Genomic DNA, 7,544 nt, shown 5'->3' with positions numbered 1-7,544 from the left:
GACTCCAGTTTGTGCATGTAAATGGAGAGTCCTCTTCACACACTGAGGTTAATTATGGAGTTCCACAGGGTTCAGTGCTAGGACCAATTCTGTTTACATTATACATGCTTCCCTTAGGCAGTATCATTAGAAGACATAGCATACATTTTCACTGCTATGCTGATGACACCCAGCTCTATCTGTCCATGAAGCCAGATGACACACACCAATTAGTTAAACTGCAGGAATGTCTTAAAGACATAAAGACCTGGATGGCCGCTAACTTTCTGCTTCTTAATTCAGATAAAACTGAGGTTATTGTACTCGGCCCTGAAAATCTTAGAAATATGGTATCTAACCAGATTCTTACTCTGGATGGCATTACCTTGGCCTCCAGTAACGCGGTGAGGAACCTTGGAGTCATTTTTGACCAGGACATGTCCTTCAACGCACATATTAAACAAATATGTAAGACTGCTTTCTTCCATTTGCGCAACATCTCTAAAATTAGAAATATCCCGTCTCAGAGTGACGCTGAAAAACTAGTCCATGCATTTATTACTTCCAGGCTGGACTACTGTAATTCATTATTATCAGGATGTCCAAAAAACTCGCTGAAAAGCCTTCAACTAATCCAAAATGCTGCAGCAAGAGTCCTGACAGGGACTAGAAAGAGAGAGCATATTTCTCCTGTTTTGGCTTCCCTTCATTGGCTTCCTGTTAAATCCAGAATTGAATTCAAAATCCTGCTCCTCACATACAAGGTCTTAAATAATCAGGCCCCATCTTATCTTAATGACCTTGTAGTACCATATCACCCTATTAGAGCGCTTCGCTCTCGCTCTGCAGGCCTACACAGCAAAATCCGAAGTGTTGATGTGAGTTAAAATTACTGGTGTTAAAAATTTCGAGTTGAAAAGTGTTGGTTTGAGAGTTACAGTAACACTAACGGTGCTGAAAAAGCTCTGTAGCCGGAGTTATTTCAAAGAGTCAATACTATAACACTCATTTGGAGTTGATTTCCACATCCGGGTTTTTCGCGCTCATGGGCATGAGGAGTCCGCCAGAAGTTTGCTGTCAAGATCGAGGAGGTTGTTCAGGTAAGAACTATACAACAAGACCTATGTTATTTTATCATTATTAAATATTGTAACTAACTAGCCTATAACATTATTTATCAGAAGCATGCAATATTTTCCTAATGTGGAGTGTATTCATCTGCGGTAAGAGATGGGATTCGTTAGCTTAGGTAGCTAAACTATCCTCTATAACAAGTTAATATTGCAGCGAAAATAAATGCGTGCTCAATATAATTCTCAATTCTAGTTAGTTCTAATGTCATAAGAGAAATGCTTTCCAGTGTTCAATGCTTATTAAATGAAACGAGGGAGGAGTTAGCTATCCTCTGGATATGTTAAATGTAATGTTAAAATTTGAATTTGTGGTAGCCTAGCTGGCAGCTAAGACAAATGCGTTTAGCCCACTGCTTTTAAGGGAAGCGAACATTCGCCTCAGAAATATCCTATTTAAAAGTGAACTAAACAATCACATGGAGACGTTCAAGTCAAGTTTTGGAAAGCGTCAAGATAGGCTAATTACACGTGCTACCAGCGAGTTTAGCAGTAGCCTAGCCTACAAATCTTTGAAGTGGCAGGGGGTTATGGAATTCTGTTAGATGTTAGTGACCAAGCAAGGCGCGCTGCGTTTGTGCATGGATTGCTTGCTAACGGTTAGGATATATCATACATGTTGTAGTAGGCCTAATCTAAGGGAACATTTTCCCCTTTTCTACAGTTTTAGTGAAATAGGCTACCATCCAGTGTTTAAGACAAAGCGGTATAACGACTGAGGGTCGTTGACGTCGCCTCCACTGATAATCCTAGCATGTCGTGTCACAAAACAACCACCACAAAGTAGCAACTAGCCAGACGGCTGTGCATGTGTCAGAAACTCCCGATATAAATGTAAGACTTGCACTCATTAATTTACAGTATAAGGGATATTTGTTGTCATAAGTGAAAGCGTGATGAAGGCAGGTGTGCGTTCAACAGGAAATTTTATGTGGATTATCATCCTGACATGGTTTAAACAGAGATGCTTTTCCCCAAGTAGGCTACAGCGATTTACTCGCAACATAGCAGAACTAAGTATCTAGCCTGCGTGCAGACGAGAAGATCGCCGTTGTCGTCTTATAAACATGTGGATGGGTGGATAATTCATTGGATGCTATTTCTGTGTACCCAAGTTCAGCTATTTTAGTGCGCAGGGGGAAGCCAAATTATGTTCCTGAGGTTGAAGTGGTCTGTCACCCCTTCACAGATCATCACACAATGTATAGCCTAATATTTTCTTAAAGTTGTCCGGATCTGTTGCCACTTAAGCTATGGTTTAAATATATGGTAAAAAATATTCTGTGCCCCCTTCTCTCCACCAGGTGCTGTTGTAAGACATGTTGCTGAAAGTGAAATACCTCAATGTAAAGAAGTACATTAAATTGCACGCAGGATTCACTTATCTAGAATTCATCAGTGAAGGTAAGATAACCTGGCAGAACAAAATTTGTTGCACATGTATCAGTTCATCATGTTTGCATCTCATCTATTTAAAAAACGAATTAAATGTTAACACATTTTATTTTAATGTGTGACATTAAAAACAGTACAGAGCAGTAGGCCTAGGCCTATATTGTTGCTGCAGACTTGTCTAATTTAACCATTTTAAAGACAGGTAAAACAGCTGTTAATAAATATTAGCTAAATAAAAAAGTCAAAATTAGTTTTTAAAAAAGTTTTTCAGGCGTTTTAGGTGACATTATGCTTATCTTTTTGTAAAGCCAAAACCAAGTTTGGACTTCCGGATGCTGCTGACCTTGATATTTTCGATGAAACTGACACAGCTGTCGAAGAAGACATTTTTCTGGAGTTACTGGAGGCCCAACCAGACCTATGCCTGACAATACGTGAAAAGATTTCAGATGAAGGTAAATGTTATCATAACTTAAATTTTCATAGTATAGCCCACTCAATGTAGAGCCAAGTTCTTTTGCTCTTGATGCAGATGACATTGACCTGTCTTCATGCAATATACATGACAGTGGACAGGGCTGGGTCATATTTGTATAGAATGTTGTCTGAACATGAACATTGAAATTGTGTTATTAATGGCATTGTGGAGTAGCCTAAAGAAAGTTAACCAAATCATCTCTCCCAAAGATTTTTGTCCTTTAGCTCATTCCACACCATCCTCCTCGGATACATTATCTTCCCTCACGGACACTATATCACTTTCATCAAGTGACAGTGACCTCAGGGAAAAGGGCATTCCTGCAGGCCGCAGTAGATCCAGCAAAGACAGTTCTGCACCAAATGTTTCTGTGTCAGAGGCTGCAAAAGAGGTAATTGAGAACAGAAAATGTCTTTTGTATTTTTGAGTTGACACCATTTATACTGTAGATTGTTATACAAATTGAAATTCAAAACATGGTGGTTCCCAACTTGCCCTGTATGAAAAAATGTTAGTAGAAGTTAGTGCTTCTTGCTAGATATGTCTTTCACAGGTTTGTTGACATTCCTCTAAACTTTCACCTTTACTGACAAACAAGTTTTTATTGTTATTATTTTCCCTTTTATATGAGCAGATGGTTAAAAATGCCTTGACTAGGAAACCTGGTGGAGAGGAAATTCTTGAAGAATACAATGCCGAAAATTCACTGAGCCACCGCACCCGGCGGCAGCTTGTTAACATATTGGCAAGTGATATGACTGAGAGACATGGGTAAGAGTAATAGTACCTAATAAAAAAGTAAAGATGGGCCATATGGAATATTCTTGTAATGTATACTGCAGTAAAGACACATACTTCTGATTTAACATTGTCAATTGTATTTCCTCTATAGCAGAATTCCCTCCCGTAAGCAAAAGGAGAAATATGCCCTTGGAATAATTACACTCTTTCCCTCATTGAAGGATCCATTTTCCCCAAACGGCTATGTAAGTCATGCAGTGATTGTAAAACAGCACATTATTTAGTTTTCATCATGGAATAATTACATCAGCTAAATGATTTAAAAGAAAAATCTTAATTCCTCTTTCGTAATAACTATTGTCATAAAACTGTATTGAAATTGTGGATGTTGTTTAACATGTATTGCACCTGTTACATGATAATAGTCCTTGGGTTTCTTTTTGCTGAATCTGCAAAGTCTGTAAGATCGCATTTGATGTTTATTTTTCATCTATGTTTAAATGTGACAGGAGCATTTCTACGATGGAGTGAAAGGCACTGGATATGTAGCGTGGCGCCTCAAAACCATGTCCAGGTCTACAACCAAACGGCCAGTGAAGGAAGTCCCAGTGCATCAAGAACAAGGGCCTAAGCGCAGAAGATTAGCAACCACATTGCCTCAGCAACTTGATGGAGATGCCTGCAAGGAGGCCATCTCATTTCTTGTTCACTCTCCTGATGAAGCAAGTGTATTTCAGAAGATGAAAATGACGTTCCAACATCGCCAGGATCTGGTGCATGATCCACAAAGAACTGCAGATGTCTTCAAAACATTTCCACGCTTTTTGGATGTCAAAGGACTAGTAAGTCAAATCACTTGATATTTTCAACTGTTAATCCTTTTTTTTTTGTTTTGCTGATGTGGATGGCAACAGTAAAAGATGTGATCATTGGTCATCCCAGTCAGGCTATATCCCATATTGGTCAAAATCACATTGCAATGTAAACAATGTTGAGCACTGTCTTTATGTCCTGTGTGTATGATGAACAGGTCAATCAAGACTTCCTGCTGCTGTTTGGTGCTGAAACAGCCACCAAGTTGCTTGAGAAGTGGGACATGTCATTCAAGCCAAAGGTTATTAAAGAAGCCAAACAGCTGACTCAGTCAACTGACCTGTGTCGTTTGATAAAAGCTGCTGAGAAACCAACAGAGAGTGATGCAAATGGTAGGCGTCGCACCATGCTTGTTTGATTTTAATAATATTTATTTTTACCTGTCATTTTAAAATTGTTTTATAAATTCAACCATACACAGACTGGGACAGTGACATGGCCTCTCTGCTGCTACTCCTTCAACTTTTGCCACCCACAGCTGGACGAAAGAGGAGAACCAAAATAAGTCCAACTGATGCAGCACACAAAATGGTGCACTTTCACAAGGTAAATATGTTGTCTCACTTTTTAAAATCCTACAAAACACTTTTTCAGTTTTTGCACTTTTTAGTTTTCCTCTCCATGAAGTATGTGTCTTAGTATTTTGTAATAAGTTAGCAAGGCACATAATGTCAAACTGAATGAATGGTTCATACTCAGCAAGTATAAGCTAGGCCTATATGTCAATATCTCATTTGTTTTTAGTCATGCTGCAGCATTGATGAACACTTGCAAGCAAGAGATGGTAAACAACCATACATCCTCGCTGTTGGTCGAACCCAGAACAGCATTGACACCTTCTACATCGCAGTGGACAAACAGCTCATCCCCTGCCAAGCCACCAGCTCACTCAGTGCTTTTGATGAACTTTTCAAATCCCACTACGTGTTCAACTTATCTTACGACGAGTCACTGGTTCATCTCTACAGTTTTGTGCAGACCACCATATTCAACATTGATGCCACCTCAACAGATGAGTCACCACGTGTTCGTGAGTTGCGTGCCAAAATGTTGAATGAGAACCATGTTTAAATGTTTTATCTGTCAAACTCTGCATAGCACCAGTCAGGCTTTGATAAGTCATTTGCGACTAGGTCACAGTTTTTATCCAAGCACCAAATTTAAGTTGGCTTGTTCACAAGATGGTTGCAGCCGTCAGTTCACTACATATTCTGGTTTAAAAAAACATTTAAATAGTGTTCATGATGAAGATTGTTGTCAAAGTGGTGATGCAGAACCCTCAGAGTCATTTCAAGCTGATTTTGACAGATTACAAGATACAGACATAGCAGTTGTAGGAACAAGTGTTACTCAGAGCCTAGAGGTTGGGTGTTCTGAAAACAATGGGTCAGGTCAAAGAATTAAAAAAAATTCTGAAGCAATTTGCACTAAAATTATTGGTAAACTCAATGGTAGTGGTTTGGCAAATAGTTTTGTGTCATCACTTGTTTGTGATTTGGAAGATTTTGCTGATGGACTGCACTGTGAGTTTAAACATAAAGTACTGAACGTTGTGCCAACAGAAAATCCTGTTAGATCTCCAGTGGAAAAATGTCTTGAGACTTTTGACAATCCAGTTGAGAAGTTCGACACTGAAGCTAAAAGAAAGTCATATTTCCGTGAAAAATGGGGAATTGTGGATCCAGTGGAAAAGACTTTAGGAATACGCTATGATACAAGGTTAAATAAAAAATCAGGCACTTATGACCAGGTACCAGTAAAAGACACTTTTGTGTACATTCCAATTTTGGAAACAATCAAATTTATATGTCGCAATTCTTATATTTGCGAGCTGCTTGCTAAACTATGTGTATCAAAAGAAGACAGATATGAAGACTTTTGTGATGGGAGTTACTATAAGTCTCATCCATTGTTTTCAAAACCACAGACTTCTTTGCAAATTCAGCTTTATTATGATGACTTTGAGACTGCTAATCCACTTGGTTCCAAACGTGGTGTTCACAAAGTTGGTGCAATCTATTTTGTCCTCAGAAATCTGCCTCCAAAGTTAAATTCTGCATTGATGAACATTCATTTGGTTGCATTGTTTCATGCAGAAGATGTGAAAAAATACGGCTTTGATCCTATTTTACTGCCTCTGATTGATGACATAAAGTTTTTGGAGAGCCATGGCATTGATTTACCCTTCTCATCTGAAAAGGTCCATGGCACTATATGTCAGATAACTGGGGACAACTTGGGGATGCACTCAATTTTGGGTTTTGTTGAGTCTTTCAGTGGACGTTACTTTTGTCGTTTGTGTTTAATTGCAAAACAGGATGCACAGAGTGTGTATACTGAGGATGATCCAAAGATCATCTTACGAGGGAAAGAACTTTTTGAAATGCACTGCAGTGAGTTGCAATCTGATCCTCAAAAGCTACATGTGTTTGGCTTAAGAAAGAATTCTACACTGAACACTCTTCAATTCTTTCATGTTTGCCAGAACTTTTCCTTGGACATTATGCATGATATTCTCGAAGGGGTAGCACAATATGAGATAAAGTTACTGTTGGAATATCTGTCAGACAATTTTCTGCCGAAACCTGCTCTTTTGTCACGGATCTATGCTTTTGACTATGGCTACTTGGAGAGCAAAAATCGTCCAACAAGGGTGAACTTAGACAGTAGTGGTAATAGTATAGGTCTTAACTCCATTCAGACTCTTTGTCTGATAAGAAACATTCCTTTAATTTTTGGTGATATTGTGCCAGAAGGAAATCAGAACTGGACTATGCTATTGCTATTGTTGCAAATAATTAACATCATATTCTCTCCATCTGTTACACATGGCATGACTGTGCTTCTAAAACATTTAACAATGGAACATCATGACTTGTTCAAATTGTTGTATCCAGGTAGGAACATGATTCCCAAACACCACTTTATGTTGCACTACCCAACTTGCA

The 7,544-nt window shown here is 38.7% G+C and overlaps 1 pseudogene; it reads left to right on the top strand.

Annotated features, from left to right (window-relative positions):
- The first annotated feature begins 834 nt into the window (after positions 1-834).
- LOC120726315 lies at positions 835-5,812 on the top strand (annotated as a pseudogene).
- The last annotated feature ends 1,732 nt before the right edge of the window (positions 5,813-7,544 follow it).

The sequence above is a fragment of the Simochromis diagramma genome, unplaced genomic scaffold (assembly GCF_900408965.1).
Source record: "Simochromis diagramma unplaced genomic scaffold, fSimDia1.1 OVJJ01000822.1, whole genome shotgun sequence".
Taxonomy (NCBI): Eukaryota; Metazoa; Chordata; class Actinopteri; order Cichliformes; family Cichlidae; genus Simochromis; species Simochromis diagramma.
This window is presented reverse-complemented; position numbering and strand designations above follow the sequence as displayed.